This window comes from Schistocerca nitens, chromosome 2 (genome assembly GCF_023898315.1).
Source record: "Schistocerca nitens isolate TAMUIC-IGC-003100 chromosome 2, iqSchNite1.1, whole genome shotgun sequence".
Taxonomy (NCBI): Eukaryota; Metazoa; Arthropoda; class Insecta; order Orthoptera; family Acrididae; genus Schistocerca; species Schistocerca nitens.
In genome coordinates, this window is record NC_064615.1 from 909,287,485 (window position 1) to 909,308,507 (window position 21,023).

At 42.3% G+C, this 21,023-nt stretch overlaps 1 pseudogene; it reads left to right on the plus strand.

Annotated features, from left to right (window-relative positions):
• Positions 1 to 3,790: 3,790 nt before the first annotated feature.
• Positions 3,791 to 20,346, plus strand: LOC126235438 (protein TEX261-like; annotated as a pseudogene).
• Positions 20,347 to 21,023: the final 677 nt, after the last annotated feature.

Sequence of the window (21,023 nt, forward strand, 5' to 3'; positions counted from 1 at the left end):
ATCTGGATTAGTTGCAGTTTAATCCAGGTCCTCAGTTTAAAGCGGAGAGATAACCCCTCTATAATTAGACAAGCACTAGTCTGGTAAATCACTGCATACAGCGGTAGCCTTCATAGTAAACAGTGCCCTCGACTAATTTGTGACTGAAGGAATTAAAACTTCGCAGATGAATGATTAAGACCGCCACTGAGGAAAGTAGACCACTGAAACACGAAACGCATGTGCGTTAGCCCTTATGCAACAGAAGGCCTCAACTTAATAAATAGGGACCAACAAGAAGAAGTACACGAAATGTTCACCCAACAAGCAACAAGGACTTCGTTCCTCAGAATCAGCCAAATCACAGAAAGGCAATCCTGAAGCCACACGCTGATCTAGGGACAAGTAATGCCCAAATCGCTGCGGAAACACTAAAGACATATACTGAGGAACACGAAGCGGCGACACAACTAAGCGCGCAAAAACCCGCCGTTCAACAAGGTCATGACCAGTTTATGAAACACAGCCAGTCAAATTTAATATTCTGTGGAAAACCGCTCTCGCAAACCACATGTAGTCGATACAACACCCAAGTGGCCACCTAACACACAGTGATGCCTCCAATCTTAATTTAGGTGCTCAAGTTTGGCACAGAAAACAAGTGAAATGCCTTAGACGTTCCTCCCAAATGATATGCAAAACTTGTTTCATTATCAATAGACTCACTACTCACACAACACAACTGAGATACGTAATCAATCAACTTCCAGTAGATCTAAAAACAACAGGTAATACGACACACACGAAAAACTACACTGAAGAACCAAAGAATCTGGTTCACCGGTCAAATATCGTGTAGGGCCCCCACGAACACACGTAAGTGCCGCAGCACAACGTGGCATGGATCGATTAATGTCTTAAGTAGTGCTGGAGGGAATTCATGGATCTTCAGGGCTGTCCATAAATCCGAATGGTACGAGGGGGTGGAGATCTCTTCTGAACAGCACATTGCAAGGCGTCCCAGATATACTCTATAATGTCCATGTCTAGGGAGTTTGATAGCCATCGGAAGTGTTTAAACTCTGAAGAGTGTTTCTGAAGCCACTCTGTAGCAATTCTAGACGTGTAGCGTGTCGCATTGTCCTGCTGGAATTGCAAAATCCGTCCGAATGCACAGTGGACATGAATGGACGCGTGTCACCTTCCAGAGTCGTATCTCAACGTTCAGGGGTCCCATATCACTCCAACTGCACACGCTCCACACCATTATAAGGCCTCCACCAGCTTGAACAGTACCCTGCTGAGGTTCAGGGTCCACTGATTCATGAGGTTGTCTCCATTCCCTCACACGCCTATCAGCTGGTTACAATTTGAAGTGAGACTCGTCCGACCAGGCAACGTTTTTCCAGTCATGGACAGTCTAATGTCGGTGCTGACGGGCCCAGGCGCGGCATAAAGCTTTGTGTCCTGCAGTCATCAAGGTTACACGAGTGGGTCTTCGGCTCCGAAAGCCCATATCGATGACGTTTCGTTGAATGGTTCGCACGCTGACACTTCTTGATGGCCCAGCACTGAAATCGGCAGCAATTCGCAGAAAGGTTGCACTTCTGTCACGTTGAACGATTCAATTCAGTCGTCGTTGGTCCTGTTCTTGCAGGATGTTTTTCCGGCCGCATTGATGTCTGAGATTTGATGTTTTACCGGATTCCGGGTATCCATGGTACACTCGTGAAACTGTCGTACGGGAAAATCCCCACATCATCACTACCTCGGAGGTGTCCTGTCCGCAGCTCGTGGTCGTGCGGTAGCGTTCTCGCTTCCCACGCCCGGGTTCCCGGGTTCGATTCCTGGCGGGGTCAGGGATTTTCTCTGCCTCGTGATGACTGGGTGTTGTGTGATGTCCTTAGGTTAGTTAGGTTTAAGTAGTTCTAAGTTCTAGGGGACTGATGACCATAGCTGTTAAGTCCCATAGTGCTCAGAGCCATTTTTGAGATGCTGTGTCCCACCTCTCGTGCGCCGACTATAACAAAACGTTCAGTTACTTAAATCTTGATAACCTGCCACTGTAGCAGCAGTAAGCGATCTAACAAATGCGCAGACACTTGTCCTCTTATACAGGCGTGCTGTCCGCAGTACCGTATTCTGCCTGTTTACATAACTCTGTATTTGAATACGCTTGCCTGAACCAGTATCTCTGACGCTTCAGTGTATAAGACACGAATCTTTCACGTAATTGGACTATCAAAATCACACACTACACGCGTGTGACGAATCTCCGATCACATGTCACAGTGGAAACACTCATAATGGAGCTAAAGCCGATTATCGAACACGTGATACATGACTGACCACGAACACATTCGCCATCTAACTCCCAAAAAAGCCACTCAGATAACAGCTTCTCGGTGGCTGCCGCAGTAGGCAAACTACAACCTGCTGCTGAGAGAACATGACAGGAGATAGCCAGGAGTTTCGCGTTTCATAAATAAGTTTCGAATACATGTGACAGCGCCGGCCGGAGTGGCCAAGCGGTTCTAGGCGCTACAGTCTGGAACCGCGAGACCGCTACGGTCGCAGGTTCGAATCCTGCCTCGGGCATGGATGTGTGTGATGTCCTTAGGTTAGTTAGCTTTAAGTAGTTCTAAGTTCTAGGGGACTGATGACCACAGCAGTTGAGTCCCATAGTGCTCAGAGCCGTTTGAACCATTTGAACATGTGACAGCAAAGAGAAACAGTTCAGATTCTCACTCCAAGGGGCAAACCGTACAGCATCTAACTCTGTGCAGATTTCGTTGCACATGATTGAATGTACTATAGGAACTTTAAATCGCTGTTAGGGAAATCGAGTACAGGATTCAGTCGAACCGCGCAACTCAGATCTCAGTGTACAGCTGACAGTACCAAGCATCGGAAATAAAGTTTAGGTGAAACTTCCAAACGTTCCGCACTCATTGAAAACGTAAATATACCATCTAGGAATAGCACGTCATGCTAGAAATCTCGTGAAGTGATCCAAAACGACTTCCGCGGATGTGACGCCTAAGCTTATCGGCAACATACTTGCACACTGGTTCTAAGTATGAGACCGACAAATACAGTATTAATAACTATTCATACACATGGTCCACATACCAGTCAGACAATAGGCGCTGTCCGATGTGGCCCAGCGGTTCTATGCGCTTCAGTCCGGAACCGCGCTGCTGCTATGGTCGCAAGTTCGAATCCTGCCCTGGACATGGATGTGTGTGACGTCCTTAGATTAGGTTTAAGTAGTTGTAAGTCTATGGGACTGATGACCTCAGATGTTAAGTCTCATAGTGTTTGGAGCCGTTTTGAATAATACTTTTTTAATCATTAACCACATGTTGTTTGCTAAACCACTCAAAACTGGGCCACCACATTTCAGAATACGTGATTTATGATCGATTAGGAACACAAAAACATACTACACTCACCGAAAAACCACGGAGACGTCAGCTTGTAGGTCCCTACAAGAAACAACGCTGTAGTTTGCAGAAAGTAAGAATTCCATTCGATGCTTTCAACATTTGAGAAGTGAGTAACCACGATGGAACAAGTGTACTAAATACCTGAAGCACTTCAGCTACTCGTAAGAATACTAAACATTACTCAACTCTATTGTACTGCCCATGACGGCGCAGTGAAAAGCATCCGGCATCAACATCTAAAAACATCATTTCACGCCTCGGCGAAAGAACTAACAAAAACATCATCACAGCTGCTAGAGAATTTCACCTCCCTAACAGCTGGAAGCTCCAGGTGACGAAAACAGCCGTCAGAGAGCGTCAATATGATAGACACCGCCGTGCACGGTTGGTGCCGGGGTTCTTAAAATTAGAGCAAGACAGGACCGCAAGACACACATACTCGTACATCTATCGATTCCACTTAAAAGCTGTTTCTTATGACAAATTTCCTCCAGTTCATCTCATTAACTACTGTAGTCCCGTCAGTCAGGGTGACTGAGGAATATGGCCCTAGGCTATTCAGAGGAACCATCAAGAAATTCGCTGTGGATGCTGCGCAAAATCCATAATGTGAATCGCAGACATTAATTTCAGTCGGCACTGAGATATCTGGTTAGTAATTTAGGGACTCGACGGTGGAATCAAATTTAATGTCGAATACTCCTTTCAAATTTGACAGGGATCTTAGCCTCTTACATTTTCTCGTTGCAGAAGTTGCAACAAATCTATCCCGTGCTTATTCCCCACTAAACCCTCATATGTGGTTAAGAAGGCTAGGGAAATATCGTTTAGAAGACATAGTACCAGAGACTCTCTCTACATCTGCAGGACTATGCAATTCACCCTAAAGAGTTTTGCAGCAGGTTCATGGAATCACTTCCAGACTAGTGTTCTACTCTCAAACAGCAAATGGAGAAAATGAACACCGAAATCTTTCCGTGTGAGCTCTAACTTCTCTTCCTATGATGACCATTTCTCCCTGTGTCAGTGAGGTAAACAAAATTTTTTACGGCTTTAGTTTAATGATTGACACTCCATTTCGGGTATAATATGCGTACCACTCTCTTCCCTGCGTGTAGCGCTCTCTTCCCTGTTTCGCGATACAACAAAACTTTTGAACTACGTCAAAGTCTCACGCCAGTCCTGCGTGGTAAGGATCACATTCTGCGCAACAGTAATACGGATAAAGTGGGAAAAAGCGTAGTTTAGGTAGACTGTTTAATAGATCTGTTGAATATTCTAAGTGTTCTGCCAATAGAAGGCAATCTTTGGTTCACGTCCTCTACATCATTTTCTGTGAAATAGTTAGAAATTGAAATCTTGGTAATTAAAAACCCTAGGTTTTTAGTTACATCGACAATGTTTACATCTGTGTGAGTTATAGTGTAACCTAAAATTGTCTTTAGCACTCATGTGGAGAACCTCACAGATTTTATCTCTTATGGTCAGGTGGGACATTCCGTTAAATACTTGCTGAAGTCATTTTGCAATTCGTTTTGATCTTTGATGACTTTACTACACTGTAAACGGTAGCATACTCTGCAAAAAATCTAAGAGGACTGCTCATGTTCTTTCATAAATCGTTTATACAGTTTAATGACAGCAGAGGTCCTGTGAACTTTCTTGTGGAACCCTAGATATCACTACATCTACATCTCTATAGCCACTCCACAAGCCACCGTACGGTGCGTGGCGGAGGGTATCCTATCTTCGTAGTCCTTGAGCGCAACGTGTGTTGGCGGCAGTGGAATCGCTCAGAAGTCAGCTTCAAATTCCGGTTCTCTAAATTTTCTCAATAGGGTTTCTTGAAAAGAACGTCGCCCTCCCTATAGGGATTCTCATTTTAGTTCCCGAAGCATCTATGAAACGCATACGTGTTGTTCGAATCCCCTGGTAACAAATCTTGCAGCCTACCTCTGAACTGCTTGGATGTCTTCCTTTAATCCGACCTGATATGGATCCAAATCACTCGAGCAGTACTCAAGAATAGGTCTCCTTTACAGGTGAACCACTCTTTCCTAAAATTCTCCCAATAAACAGAAATCGACCATTCGTCTTCCCTACAGCAGTTCTCACATGCTCGTTCTATCTCATAAAGTTTTGCAACGTTACGCTCAAACATTTAAACTACTTCAGTGTGTCAAGCAGGACACTAGTCAAACTGTATCCTACTCGTCCGTATTAACTTACTCTTTTCCACATTCAGGGCTAGCTGCCATTCATCAAACCAAATGGTCGTCTAAGTCGTCTAAGTCTTCTTGAATCTTTCTACAGACACTTCGACACCTTACCATATACAACGGCATCATCGGCAGACAGCTGCATATTCTGCCCATCCTGTTCGCCGAACCATTTATGTATACAGAGAACAACAGCGATCCTATTACACTGCTCTGGGACACTCCTGACGATACACTTGTCTCTGATGAAGACTCGCCGTCGAGGACAACATAATTGGTTCTATTATTTAAGAAGTCTTCGAGTTACTTTACATGACTTCCGGTCAGTTACTATGTATTCTGATCTTTTGGCAGAAAATCTTGAAGCTATTCTTGTAACTGAGGCAACACACCAAAGACACTCCATTCAATTAGAAGCCGCTAGTGAGGAACGGTGTCAAAAGCTTTCTGGGAAACAAAAGATATGGAATGAACTTGAACCCCCCCCCCCCCCCCTATCTGTAGCAGTCGTTACTTTTCGTAAAAAGTACCAGTCGTGAAACATCCTGGTAGATTAAAACTGAGTGCCGGACCGAGGCTCGTACTCGAGACCTTTGCCTTTCGCAGGCAAGTGCTTTACCAACTGAGCTACCCAAGCACTACTCACGCCACGTCCTCAAATATTTACTACTGCCAGTATTTGGTCTCCTACCTTCCAAACTTTACAGAAGCTCTCCTCGGAAGTAAAGCTGTGAGGACAGGGCGTGAGTCGTGCTTGGGTTGCTCAGTTGGTAGAGCACTTGCCCGAGAAAGGCAAAGGTCCCAGGTTCGAGTCTCGGTCCGGCACACAGTTTTACTTTGCCAGGAAGTTTCAAATCAGCGCACAGTCGGATGCAGAGTGAGAATCTCATTCTAGTACCAGTCGTGTTTCACAAGATGTTTTCTGAATACTAGCTGCATATGTATCAGCAGACAGTTTTCTTCGAGATATTCCGTGATGTTGGAACACAGTATATCCAAAATGTTACTACAATCAGATATCAATGATATGAATCTATAACTCAGCGAATTACTTCTATTTCCTTTCTTGCGTCTGGTGTGACCTGAGTAACATTCCAGTCTTTAGGTTTGGATTTTTGGCCTATTTAACGACTGTATATCTTACTGTTTGTCCAGACCTTTCAGCTGATAGTTTGACGATTTCGTTACAAATACGTTTTGCGTACAGCACTTACTACTTTTGAGATATCAAAGATACTTCTAAAGAAAAGTCGGCTGAACATCAGAAACTGACTCCAGCAAGTCGCATGTCGAGACAAACTGATTAAGTCTTCGTCTATGTGCCAGGCACGACTCGAATTCATTATGTTTAGCAACCTTAGTGAGCGTGGCTAACGGGTCAAAACTGCCAGAATTTTAATATACCTAAATTTTTTGTCTTTTGATTATTTCGTACTCTATCAGAGTACAGAAGATTTTAACTTGATTTACAACAGCGGTTTATGCTATATTTCACAATCCACCCGTGCTTAATGTGTTAAATCGACGGAGACTGAAAATACTTCTTCATTTGCTTAGAAAGATCTTGTACGACGGGCAAAAGCGGAATATAAAGAGTCGTAGCGCCACCTCTCAGACGCGTCTTCAAATTACAGCGCCCCCCCCCCTCCCCTTTCCCACGCACTACGCATACCGAAAACAAACCCATAGTCGTATCTCAAAGAAACAAACAAACTACCGCAAAGAAAATACAAATTCAGTCGTAAACCTGGAAGTGCGTTCTGATTTCCTCGTCGGACCTACGCGTTCTTCTTCCGGGAATGCGACGTGCTGAATTTTCCATTTCATTTTCTCCGGTGGCTGTTGACGCCTCCACCTCCCCCCCCCCTAGCCAGGGCAGGCGGCGGGCACGCTTGGAGCGACGCCAGGACGTTCGCCTTGAACCTGGGCCGGCGCAGCACCACATACTGTCCGGGTTTTGCGGCTCCGCCCTTGCGGGACAATTTCCCCCAACGACGCGCGACGCGTCCTCCTCCGGACCGTAGTACCGCTGCAAGGACGCCTCCGGGGGTCATTGGAAGCAGACCGAGGGCCAGTCGCAGATCACCAACAGCTGACCCGGGTTCTCCTCCACGTCGCTGTATGACGTAGATGTCAGCGCGTCCTAGGACCGGAGAAATTCTCGGAGCGCGATTGCGGATTTTTCAGCTCACGTCCGATTCTCGACTCGTGCGATGTAACGGATGTCAAGAGCGTACGCATATCTGACTAGGCGGGGGAACTTGGCAGCGGCAGTGTCAGAAAGACTGAATGGCGAATCGGTTTTGACATTACAATAAAATCTTCACGGCTTTTATGTCGTAGTAGACACAGAGTGAGCGCGACGCCTGCGGAACAGTACCGCTGTCTTTTCACTTTGTGGAGAAGTTCCTGTGTATTGCAGTCCAAAAAGTAATGCACAACTTTTTTCCTCGGCCTATTTTGGTTGAAAAAATGCGGCATTTGTTGTTGTACATCGTGGAAGGTTCACGCTTTAGCCCCTATAATTTCGTTATGATAGATGGCTGCGTTAAACGTTGCCTTCAAAATGGCGTCTGTTGCGGAGTTGAGTTCCAAGCAGAGAACTGTCACTGAGTTGATTTTGGCAAAAAAACAGATCATCGTAGATAATCAAAGGCGCTAGCAAAATGTCTACGGAGACATGACGGTGAACAAAAGCACGGTGCATCGTTGGGTGAGGCGTCTTTCGTCATCACAATGGGGCCACAATCACTGTTACTTCGGCTCGTCACATTTGTAAGCTTGAAACTTCCTTGAAACCAGGACTGAGAAGAGCTGTTTTGTTCCAGCAGGATGGCGCAAAATCACTCACTGCGAACATTCTTGTGGCCATTCTTCGACGCATGGTTTCTGGACAGATAATCTCACATTTCGGCACCGTTTCTTGGCTTCCCAGATCTCCACACATATCAGTGTGTGACTTTTTTCTGCGAAAATACCTCAAAAGTCATGTCTGTGTTCATAAACCGCGATATTTGGACCAGATGAAGAATCGAATCATTGAAGAAATTGCTGCCATCCCTGCAGAGACAACCATCCCCCTTGGACGGGGGATTTGAAGAAGGTACTTGAACTGTGCATTCAAAATTGTGGCATCATTTCGGGATATTGTTCTTCACAAGTAAGTGTCGTCTACATTAAATGGCAAGTAATTTTCTTTGCTTTAATGACAATAAACATGCATTAGTTTTAGAACCGATCAAGCATTCTTTATTCAAAAACCGTTTCTCCCATGTGCCATCCAGTATTTATGAATAAAACAAAGAAGCGATATAAAATGAGAGGAACACACAAAATTAGTGCTAAGGAAGGTGAATGGGAAAGTGTGGCGCATATGTACAGGAAATCACATACTGGACTCTGGTGCAACCAGTTCGAGAATATTGTTCCAGTATTAATAGTATGTATGAAGTACGCATGCCAACAGACATTGAACGAATTATGTGACGCGCTGCTAGGTTTGTAACAGGTCAGACTACTGCTCCTACTGCTTGAGGACCTTAAAGGGAATGATGTAGTTATCGTCAAACCCAGTTGGGTAAATTTAGACAATCTGTGTCCTAAAATGACTGTGTGGTCATTATGCTGCCCTTACAAGTGTTTCGTGTTTCGATGATAAGAATAAGATAAAGGAGACCAGGGTGCGTACAGAGGCATACAGAAAGCTGTATTTTTCCTCGCTCAGTGCGCGGCTGGAACAGAAAGGAAAATTCACGATATTGGTACCATCTCGTTTGATGGATTAAGGGGTAGTGTCGACTACACGCCAGCTATGTAATATTGGCCTATTATATGACTGTACACAAGCTTGGAATCCTGCCCGTTTACATTGGCTAAGGGGCCTAAAGATCGTGTAACAGAACACAGAATCTCGTTGCGTAAATGAATTAAATGCAAGTAGACGACTGCTGGTCTTCTAATTTTTATTTACAATTTAGTTTCAATTATAAGAAAGGCAAAAGATGTAATACATATATACATACGTACCCAGAACAAGTTTTCATGAAATCTGAATTTAATCATTTCCACGCATACGTCGATGATGCGTTCGTTATGTGACAGTATGGGAGAGTCCCCAGACGAATTCTTCGAGCACCTCAGCAAAAGACCTCAAAACATGGAATTTACAGTGAGGTTTATGGAGAGCAAATGTAGCCAGATTTTGACAGTTCATGTGCAGAAAACGCCTGATGTCGCTTTGGGACATGGAGTACAAAGGAAACCCAACGAGGCGGCCCTGTATCTTCCAGTGACCAGCTGCCATCACCCAGGACATCTGCACTCCTTTCTGACATTAATGCCAGACAGAACGAAGGCCATTATGTAATTAGAGGGATTTACCGATGGAGCTGGTCCGCCAAAAATGACTTACGCTAAAATGACGTACTTAAGATAGCGCTGGAGGCAAAGACCCAACGACAAAAGAAAAACACGAAGAAACAATGAAACAGAAATTTTCGTTCCTGCCATATGTCGGTGCAGCTCCGGAAGGAAACGGGAGATGTATACCTAAAAAAGGTATCAAGCCCATTTTTCTACCAATTTCAAAAATAAAGAACCTTTTGGGCAGCGTAAAATAAGACTTCTGGTTCGTAGACCTGAGGCATATCATATCCGGTGCGAAAATGGCAATTCCTACATCGGAGAACGCAATGCTGTGTCTTCCTACGTTTTACTGTACTCGGGCAGGGAAATAAATCTGCACTGACCGGGCAGTGCTCAACGGAAAAGCACATGTTAGATTTCGAAAAATCGTCGCTCATCTCTTCATCAAGTTGTCCGTAATTGGGATTTCTAGGTATTTAGTTGAATCTAGAACATTCAGATTTGTGTGGTTTATCGTGTAACACAAATTTCTTAAAGTACTCGGGTGGAGGACACAACACTTTTCGTTTTCACGATTAATTATCGCTCTTCACATCAAATGGCTATCTTAGCTAAATCATTTTGTTGTTTCTTTTTTTATTATGATTACTTTACTAAACGGTAAACGTCATCATATGCAAACAGTCTAGGAGGACGGCGTTTACATCGACTAAGAACAGCAGAGGGCCTATAACGTCCTTGGGAGACCCCAGATATAAGTTCGGTTTCGCTATATGACTTCCCGTCAGTTTCTGAAAAGTGTGACGCTTCTGACACGAAATCACTAATTCAGTCACGCAGCTGAGACACTACACAGTAGGTACGCAGTCTGAATAGAAGCCTTTTGGGGAACGGCGTAAAAAATCTGTAAATCCAGAAATATGGCCTTGGTTTGAAATAACAATGTTTTCCAAATCCGTGCTCGTCATTTTCCAGTACATCGTTTTCTCAGAGTTCTTCATAATGTTGGAACACAGTATACGCTCTAAAATCCTACTACAGATCGTTGTCAGCGATATGCGTCTATGATTCAGCGGATTATGTCTACTTTCTTTTTGTGGTACCCTTAGGAATGGATCTTTCGTCTAGCGGGCGGCTGTTAATGATAGCTCAGAATGGAGTAGTTGCACAAGCGTAGTTTAACATTGACAATATTGCTATAAAACCTGGTACACTTGCTTTTATTAAGGGCCTTTACATGTCACGCTAGACCAAGATATCTAGTTCCAGATTACTCATGCAGGTAGTTGTTCCTGATTCGAATGCTGGAAAATTTTTTGGGTCTTGTTTGGTGAAAGACTTTTAGGAATCTATACTTAGCAACCTTACATTAGTGGCAACATTACAATATGTCTAAGCGCTGATATACTTTACATAAGATCAGAATCTCTTTGGATTTACTGCCATATTTCTAAAAGGGTTTCGTTGTGGAAACGATTAATAGCAACACGTGTTGATGTTCGCACTATATTTAGAGCATCTTCAAACCGTCGCAAAACTTGGAGATTTACCGTTCGTTTAGATCTGGCATGCTTCCTTCGTTGCTTCTGCAAAAGTGTCCCGTCCCAGTCTGTGTAACGCGTATGTTCTGTTGCGTCTCTTATTAATTTACTTGGTATGAAACTCTCATTTACCGTCAATATTTGTTTTTATTTCAGTCACATTTAGCCAGTGTATACTTAGGAATGGAGGCTGCCTCTTAGGAAATCGTCAAGGTAAGGTTTGTGAGCTTTTTTAAATAGATGCGTTTCATTTTTGTGAGCCTCGATGTTTCGGCATTCAGTCTCGCTAAAACAACCTTGTTGTCACCAGTTCAGCTAACCGTCATGACACTCCCTATTTCCTCAGGATTGTTTGTCGTTAAGAGGTCTAGTTTTCTGTAGCAACCACACCCCTTTCGTGAAGGCTCCTGAACCATTTACTTGGAATAATTTTCGAAGAAATCATTTAGTGCAGCTTCGGACGGCTTTTAACTATGCAACATCATTCAGAATTGCTCTTCACCACATGCTCACTGTGGGCATGTGTAAGACTGATGCTGCACCAAGTTTTCTTGTCGCTACTGTCACTGAGACACAGGTGTACAATGTTGGTTCTGAAGTTCCTCGACCATCTACAGAGGTCATGTCAGTGAAGCTGCCGGCAAATGTGTCCGAGCGGTTCTAGGCGCTTCAGTCTGGAACCGCGCGACCGTTATGGTCGCAGGTTGGAATCCTGCCTTGGGCATAGATGTGTGTGATGTCCTTAGGTTAGTTAGGTTTAAGTAGTTCTGAGTTCTAGGGGACTGATGACCTCCGATGTTAAGTCCCATAGTGCTCAGAGCCATTTGAACCATTTTTTCAGTGAAGCTCTGCCATAGTAAGGTGTACTTCAGGAGCACTCCTATCATTCTTTGGTCCAAGCTTACTAGGATGAAGCTCTGACTCTTCATAGAAAATCTGTAGTTGGGTTTGCACAGTGACTAATTTCCCCTCCACGAATGGCTTCCTCATTTAAAATTTCTAGCGTTCATACTTCGACAGGGGAAAATGCTGCTACTGGAGCATAAAAAATGCGAATATGCTCCACCTTAAAAGACTTTGAGTAATGGGGTACCAGCTTGCCACATTCTTCCTTCCTCAGCACCTTTAAGAATTATACCAAAAATTATGGCTTGCGAACATATTTGCGCGCTTTGTAACATTCAGCTCACCTATCACTCCCACAAGCTTCCCTAACTGTAACTCACTCACACCCACTAGTCTATCGCTGCAAGTTCCTCAGATACATCCCCCATAACTGCCCATTCTCATTCAGCTTAACTCATTGCCATTATCTCTTTGTATCTCTCCAACTGTTACTGTCACCTGCCTCACAGCCACAATTCCTTCCTTCTGTTCTGCTACTGCTGTCTCCTCTCACTCTCACTGTCTCCCTCTTTTCTGTGTTTCTCCTACTATCTCATTCATTCCTTCCCACTGCTGCTCTCTCTTCTCTCTTCCTCGTTGTCATTGTCGTAGTGTCTTATCTCTCATTGTCAGGCAGTATATTGTCGCACGTGTACCAATTAAAATAACTTCGTGATTGGCAGATGTATATGATATTGAAGACCGGAGCACCGATTTGTGTACACATGCCAGATGATGATCATGCTATCCACAGTTAAGTGAGCACAAAAGAAATGTAATGCGTCTGCGATCTACCCTGCAGAACAGACAACAAAGCGAGCACTTGCAGCTTAAGAAACAGCAGCGATTGGCTGACGCCCGGCCTCTACCACTCAACCCACTGAAACGTAAACCAGACTAAGTATAGCCATCCAGAACATTTTAACAATTTGAATAACAACTGAAAGGACCCAAAATATCGTCACTCATGCAGGGGATAAAGAAGGAAGATGCTACAATACATTTCATAGCATTTGCAGAGGATTTTTCCGTACTTCCTGAAAGCTCGACACATACTCAGTGTAAGTCAACAAAGTGAGACATATACAGTAGTGTAAGTTAATCTTCTGGAATATACAATCAATATGACAGATATCCCTACAAAAATAAGGACAATGCCCCAAAATAATTAGTAATAGATTTTGGACAAATGTAAAAGGCGAAAAGATTCACATATCTGGGGGGAGATTATTCAAGAAAAGGGTTTAAAAAACCTGCTTTAGAGGAAAGGATATACTCGTAGAAGGTGGGAGAAATTACGTGGCATAACTCACTATAAAACTTAAAGTAAGACCCTACAACACATTAGTGAAACCAGAACGAATGAATGTACGTTAGTGAGTGACTAATATTAAATTATAAATGTGAGGAATTAAAAATGTTAGGTTATTAATCCCTCTGTCGGAAATTAAGAAGTAGCGATGAAATTGAACGGGAGTATAGAAAACACGTCAGAAACAATAAGGAAGGGCAGATTACCGGTTTGGGGTACGTTAACAGAATGGTTGACAATATCCTCGCGAAGCAGATCTCTGAATGTCTTACCGGAAACAAATTAACAATCACTTGCATTCAAAAGGAAGTACTTGGGAAGGAATAACATAAGAAAAGAACAGCTACTGGGAAAACAGAGTTTTACAACTGGAAGGATTTCAAAGCAGAAGAGTAAAGGACACTGGCAAAAGTGGTCTGAAAACAGGAAAAGCAAATATAGTGAAAGAATGAAGGAATACTGGTAGAAAATGAAAGAAATCTAAAGTTGCTGAAATGAATTTGAAACGTGCTACCTAGAAGACGTGAAAGAAGTCTGTCCTCAAGCGCAGGCTTATTGGCTGTAAGTTTATGAAACTACGTTAGGCGTTGCTATTTCTTGTAGACAACGGGACCGAACGAGTTGTCGCCGTGATAAGACATCACACACTCAGTCGGAAGGACCGTGGATCAGATCCTCACCTGACCACATAGCTTCAGATTTCCAATTGTTTCCATAAATATTTTAAGATAAATGCCAGGTTTGTAGCTTCGGAAAGGATACGACTCGTTTCTTTCCCCGTGCTTTCTATTCCGAATTTGTACTCCGTCCCTAAATACCTCGTCGTCGACGGGGCGTTTAACTCTAACGTTATTGATGGGTTAGTTATCTCCTCCGCTATATAAGTACTTAAGGAGAGGAATCGTTAACCTGGAATCCAGTAACACGATCGTCGCCCCTTTCACCTGTTGGTGGACATAGTTCCCACCTGTGTGAATAGTGTTCCCTGGAGGAAGCATATAAAGTTTCCTCTGAAATTCCCATTTACATTCTTTTGCTTTCTTACTGTGCAGCATAGGTACATATGGGTCTACCGCTTCTCCATTTCGAAATGTGCATTTCCAGGGTACTGAGAATATCTGCGTCCATAAAATGTTGTCTAGAATTTAAGCTGATCTACAAATAATCAAAACACGTTGCAATACCAGAATATGAAATTGGCACTGAAACTAGCAGATAATAGAATACCACTGCGAAAAGGAAACTTAGTTGAATCGATATAGGAACAACACGCTTTATCAGAAGTTTATACGTCTTGTATGCACTGTGCTTTCTGGTATTACCGCGCCTTATCTTTAGACTAGCGGCCGGGTGAGTTGCACTGTTTCTTCCTTAGTCGTGCCTTCAGACAGGCGTGCAGCGAGGAAACGCTTACGAACGGTAGTGAGCTGCAGAGACAATAACGCGCCGCCTTATTCCGTAGAAGCTACTTGGCCTCGTTCTGTTCGATAGCCAATATCGTGGGCCGTTATCTGGTATTGCTTATGCGTGACGTGGCATTGAATTTAACAGCAGATAGCGGTAGACAGACGGCACCAATACACAGGAACAAAGCTGGTGCTTCCTGGAAGGTGCTTCATGACGGGGATTTCTTGTTGCTCTGGCTAGCAGAACGCTCTGAATTTGGTACAATGTGTCGCTTTTGGTATAGGTGATTTCTGTCCTAGGAAGTAATGCAGTTATACATCTATGTTACCAGCTACTTTTATTGATTGAAGAAAAATTCGCGCAGCGCATTCCAGCGTCAGAAACAACCTTTCATTTCGCTAAAGTTAGGTTTTCCACATCATGAGCTTCTCTTCGAAGACTGGAGGCGTGAAATATATTTCATGAGATTTACAAGTGTGCTGTTGCAATATTATCCAGTTTCTCCTTGTTTTTCAGTTCTGAAATCGTGTACGGTACACCCAGGAATTAATATTTGTGCTGCAATCCGTGGAAACCGTGATGGTCGTGAGACATCAACACAGCGTGAATGACACTGCTTCGGCATTTTTCTTGACGCAAGTTCCCTAACGTCACAACTCAAAAACTGGCATGTTCATCCATTCAGGTTATCGCATAGTCAACGCCTTGCATACTTTCATAAACATTTTTTGCACCAATGCACGAAGCAAGTAGGCATTATTGCAACATAATGTTCGTTGTGCTGTTTTACATCGCTTTGCTTCGTTTTCTTCTTATATTGTTCATTAGATATGTATTGAATTTGTTCACTTCAGCTGTTTGATATTATTAGATTTTTTCCTTTTTTTATTATTGTTATGTCCAAATTTGTAGGTGTTACTGTTAGGAATATATGTGACTTCGATTGCTTTGCTGATGTAACTCATTGTATGCGTGGGTTTCTCTCAGGTCCATTATGTCATTGGTGTATTCTCCCATTGGATTAAAAAATGCAGTATATGTTACGTGCTGATATTGTTTTGAATCTATAAGAATGATATATTTTATTATGTAATTATATGATGCGATTTATCTCCCTTTTTAGTCATAAATTATGATTTATGTTGTCGGTGCTCTCATATTCTTGTCGAGACTGGTAGCACGTGCTGAACAAACGACGTTGGATTCTAGTACAACTGTTGGTTTTGCTATCATTATTCAAGTACTTTTAGTCGAACTCGTCTAATTCTTTTGCGATCCTCCATGGAGATAAGGCATCTATCGCTGTTCCCATTCGGTGTAACACTTCGTCTAAAACTGTTGGGCGCGAAATCACGTAGATGAAGTCTTTCACAAACACCTCAGCAAGAAAGAAAGATAGGAAAGACAATCCGTCGTTGAGACAGCTCATTGTTACAAATTGGTGTTACATGTGTAAGAATGGTGATGCTCCATCGTTTAAAAAAAAAAAATAAAGAAAATGATGTTGTCACAGTTGTATCCATCTTTTCCGCGAAAAAGAACGAGCAGTAAATCTCTTCCAGAAAAGAGGCTCAAAACACATGAAGCTTTGTAATCTCCGTCCTGCTGGACTGGTGTGCATGTGACTGCTATATTCCAAATCACTTACGTTATACTCTTACACTTTTACACTTAAATAGAATGATTCCTCATCACTGAACACTAAACATAAATGAAAGTGGTGTCTTCCATCTGCGCTTGTTGTTAAGCATTCCCCCTCCATCTGCTATTTAACGCCATCACATGGGCTTGTAGCAATCGAAACCGCGAAACATCCCCTTAGAAAAATTACGAATGACAGTGCTGGTAAACCTCTTACGTTATTTGATTTTCAAACAGCTGAGCAAAACTGAACGTACTGAGACATTTTTTGATCATCAGTAAACTGACACACAATTTTTTTTTCTTTTTTTTTCTTTTTTTAAGCGTAGCGCAATCTGACTTTCAATAATCCCTACAAAAGAATGGTCCTGACTAACAATAACCTATAGCTTTCATGAATCACTTACCTCACAAAAATCTTCGTTACTCGAACTGCTGCGAGCGCCAATACTGCCAGCTAAATAAAGGATTCTAACTACTGAAGGCACTAACTACTGATAGGCATAGTTAGCAAATGAAAGATTTTGGTAGAGAACAAACAATGTATTCATCTTAATAGTGTTCAAAAGTCATAATATATAAATCAGTTCATGATATCCAGTCTCACAAATTTCCTTTTTCTGACGGACACACGTCCAGATCGTCCGCTCTCAAAATTCTGCCATCTCTCTCCCCACATCCACCACTGCTGGTGGCTCACCTCCAACTGCACAACGCTACGCGCTGTTCACATCCAACTTCCCAACACTACATAGCGAATATTCCAACAATGCCAACCAGCCACAGATTGCACACAGTACAGTCAGAGATTTTCATAAAGAGCGCTACGTGGCGTTACCAACATAAAAACCTAAACAGCCTATTTACAACCTATGTTGTTTGAAATACCTATTGTCCAAAGACATTGTAGACACACGATTTCCATCACCGAATGCTTAGAACTGTAAGGAGTGCAGGGCCGTAATTTGGACGAAAAACACTCGGTTCGGTCGTAAGTGAAGTGCTGGTGTTGAAATGGGATGTGCAAAACACATTTGTTACTGCCTTATCGCCATCTCGACCTGTCGCCGTTACATAATGAAGAAACGTGCGAGTGGGCTACTTGTCCCAGAGAGAAACCTATCGGCAACCACATGAACCAGCTGCTTACAAGTGATGCAGAGGTACACTTTTAGTTTCGATAATAAAGATAAAATTTACCGCAATATCTTCATTCGTATAGGAGATAAGGTCTTGTAAAAATGAATGAAGATTCTTTACGGAACACGGTGAACTCTGAGCAGTGAAGTGAATGAATGGACTGAATGTTATTTATGTTACAAAAGGTCTGTCTCTGAATGTAACCAAGACTAACCGGATACATTTTCAGAGAATACAAATTTGCTGCATTAGTCAGACGTGATTGTTTGCTGTCAGGTGTGGTACACAATACTGTCCGACAGTGTTACGGACTCCAGTGAGTTGTTACGTTTATTCACGTTGAAACTCAAACTTGGCGGCGCTGAGATACTGATTACTGTACTATTGGAACCTCCACTTTCAGATGATGCGCTGTCATAAAATTACAGCAAAATCCCGTGGCAGAGGGATGGGTATGGCAAGTAAATGGAAAGACAATTAATTCGAAATGCGGAGGTGAACTAGAAATAAAATCAGAATACATGTACAGGTTGTAATATTTATCCAAGTAATTATTGAATTATATACAAGAATTCCTCAAGGGATAGTCTGAAATAGAATCCACAACGGCGTGCTGGAAAGTAATGCCTCCGAATTTCTTTATTCTGTTCTCAGTATCATTTGACGTATATAAATGGATGCGTACTACTCGGTCGACTTTCTCGCTTCACTAAAGCAAGTATGAATCCTCTGCCGCTAGAGGATACCGAATTGTAGTGTGTAACATGGTGGTGCGTGAGAAACACAGTGCTGTAATCGAGTTTGTAACCCCAGAATGCGTGCCTCCAACTGAAATGACATGCAAGGTCACACAGGAAGGCTGCGACGTCTGCAACAGTCCGACACCTTAGGTTCACTGTGATCGATCATACCCCATAAAGCCGCGAGTTGGCCCCACACAATTTTCATGTTTCTAAACCTTAAAGATCATCTTCGAGGACTATGACAGTGATAACGCATTGCAAGCAGAAGTGAGAATGTGGATCCGTCAACAAAGTCAAACATTCTACGGTGACGGAATCATGAAACTGGTCTCTCACTGGAAGAAATGTGTTTGTCGCCAAACTATGTTGAGAATTTAGTATGTAAACATGAAGAATGAAGATGTAGAATATTTCTAAAGTTTTTAATGTTTAAGATGATTTAAAAGTTTTCACATAAATTCGGAGGCTTTACTTTTCAGCAGGCCCTGGTACTGTACTGATACTGTATACGCTTTTATACATACTGCATGTAAGTGAGTTCGTTATTAGCCTAATGTGAAAGACGTTACAGTACAAAAATACCTTTATGTAGAAGTAAGAGGTATATCTTTATCTTACACTGTACTTTAATAGCTTGTTGCGCATGTGATGCGCATTTCTTAGTATTAAAACGGTCTGAAATTGTACGTTACTGACAATAATATGTGACACTGTATTATATCGCCATAGTCAAATCGTCTCTCTATGCTGTGCTACTGTTCTCATACGTGTGAGCATCGCTGATATATGCCAGAATACTGACTGCAGCCACTGACAATGACATAATAATACTACCTCTTCATTTTCTACAGTAAGCCAGAAATCAAATATGACATGTTATTATTAACCGCTTGTCTACAAACACAGTGAGAAACACCAAAGAGAAAGGGATAAGTTTAAGAAAGCTGCAATGAAACCCGAAATGCATATTCATTATCGTGTATCATAATGTCATTGATACAGTTGTACTAACGATACGATTCTTTTACTTGTTCGTTAGTACAATTGTGGCAAGTGTGCTTTGTGGCTGTGACTGTCACTGCTGATCTGTGTTATCTGGCGGAACTTGTGGGAGAATATTCTGTCACATCAGAAAAAATAATTTGGTAGATGATAATTGGAACTTTGCTTGTATAAATTGGCTTCATCCTCTTTGAAGATCTACCCTGCACTCTAACTGTGTGTGGCATTATTAGTCTTTTATCCTGAAAACAAATCCCTTTGTTGTCATCACATCGCCTTTATTTATGATTGCAGTTATTATGATGGTAGTAAACCTCTATTTATCATTCCACACTTTGCCGCTGTGCACCGCACATTTTCAGAGGTACTTTCAAATTTTAATTAAGCCTGTGACTAGTTCCGTTTGCGTTATTTGTCTCACGTCTGCAAAGGAAAAAAGTTCTCCCTACAGTGGCACAAACTAGATCACATTTTGATGACACTGATGTGGTTACGAACTAGTTTTCAACGAAAGGAAAAAAATATGGACTGTTGTCGTTTTTCAGTGGTATTCATGGTATTCTGAATGAGATTAGTAATAAGCGCATTCTGTCGAAGTATCTGTTGCGCCTGAAGGTACACAATTTTACTAGAGGAAAATCACTGAAGTATGCACAGCTATGACTTGTTAAAGGTTGTAGAACCACTGTCGCAGAAGATTTAAAGCTCTACGAGACAGCAGCGTAAAAGATCTGAAATGAAACTTCTGTCATATTCTGTTGTACTGCAGGGCTCTATTCCTGGTCTCATTCGGTATACGTTATTCTGAGTTGTTTCAGCTGAACGTATTTAGAGAAATAGCAAATTACAGTGTGAAATTTATAAGCAGTTCAGTTTGTGTTTTCCAATTAAGCACATATACTTCCACAGCCCACTCAAGTAATGCAATAATAATTTTTAATCACGATATTGTTTTGGGTTGATAGAAACACTAAAGTGTTAAATCTCTAATCGTTATTTTGCTAAGGGGATTTGATTTTTACTGTTCTTTGTATTGCGTAAGTGCCTGCGGCAGATTCTGCTGTGAGATTATATTCGCTGAATTACAAAACAATGTTTGGCATTCGAAATTAATTACCGGAATGTTATCTTGTTTCACCTGGTTGCCGCCGCTGTCGCAGAAAATCTCTGTTATCGTCACGTTGCAGATGTTTGACGATTCGCAGAAACAAAAAAGAATGGCAGGAAATATCTTGTCAACGCACATTAATTTGATAAAATACCAAATAAATTCCAGCCATCACTCCGATGCATCCACCATCTGTGAAACTGTCACTGTTAAACTATTTCAGACAACATAT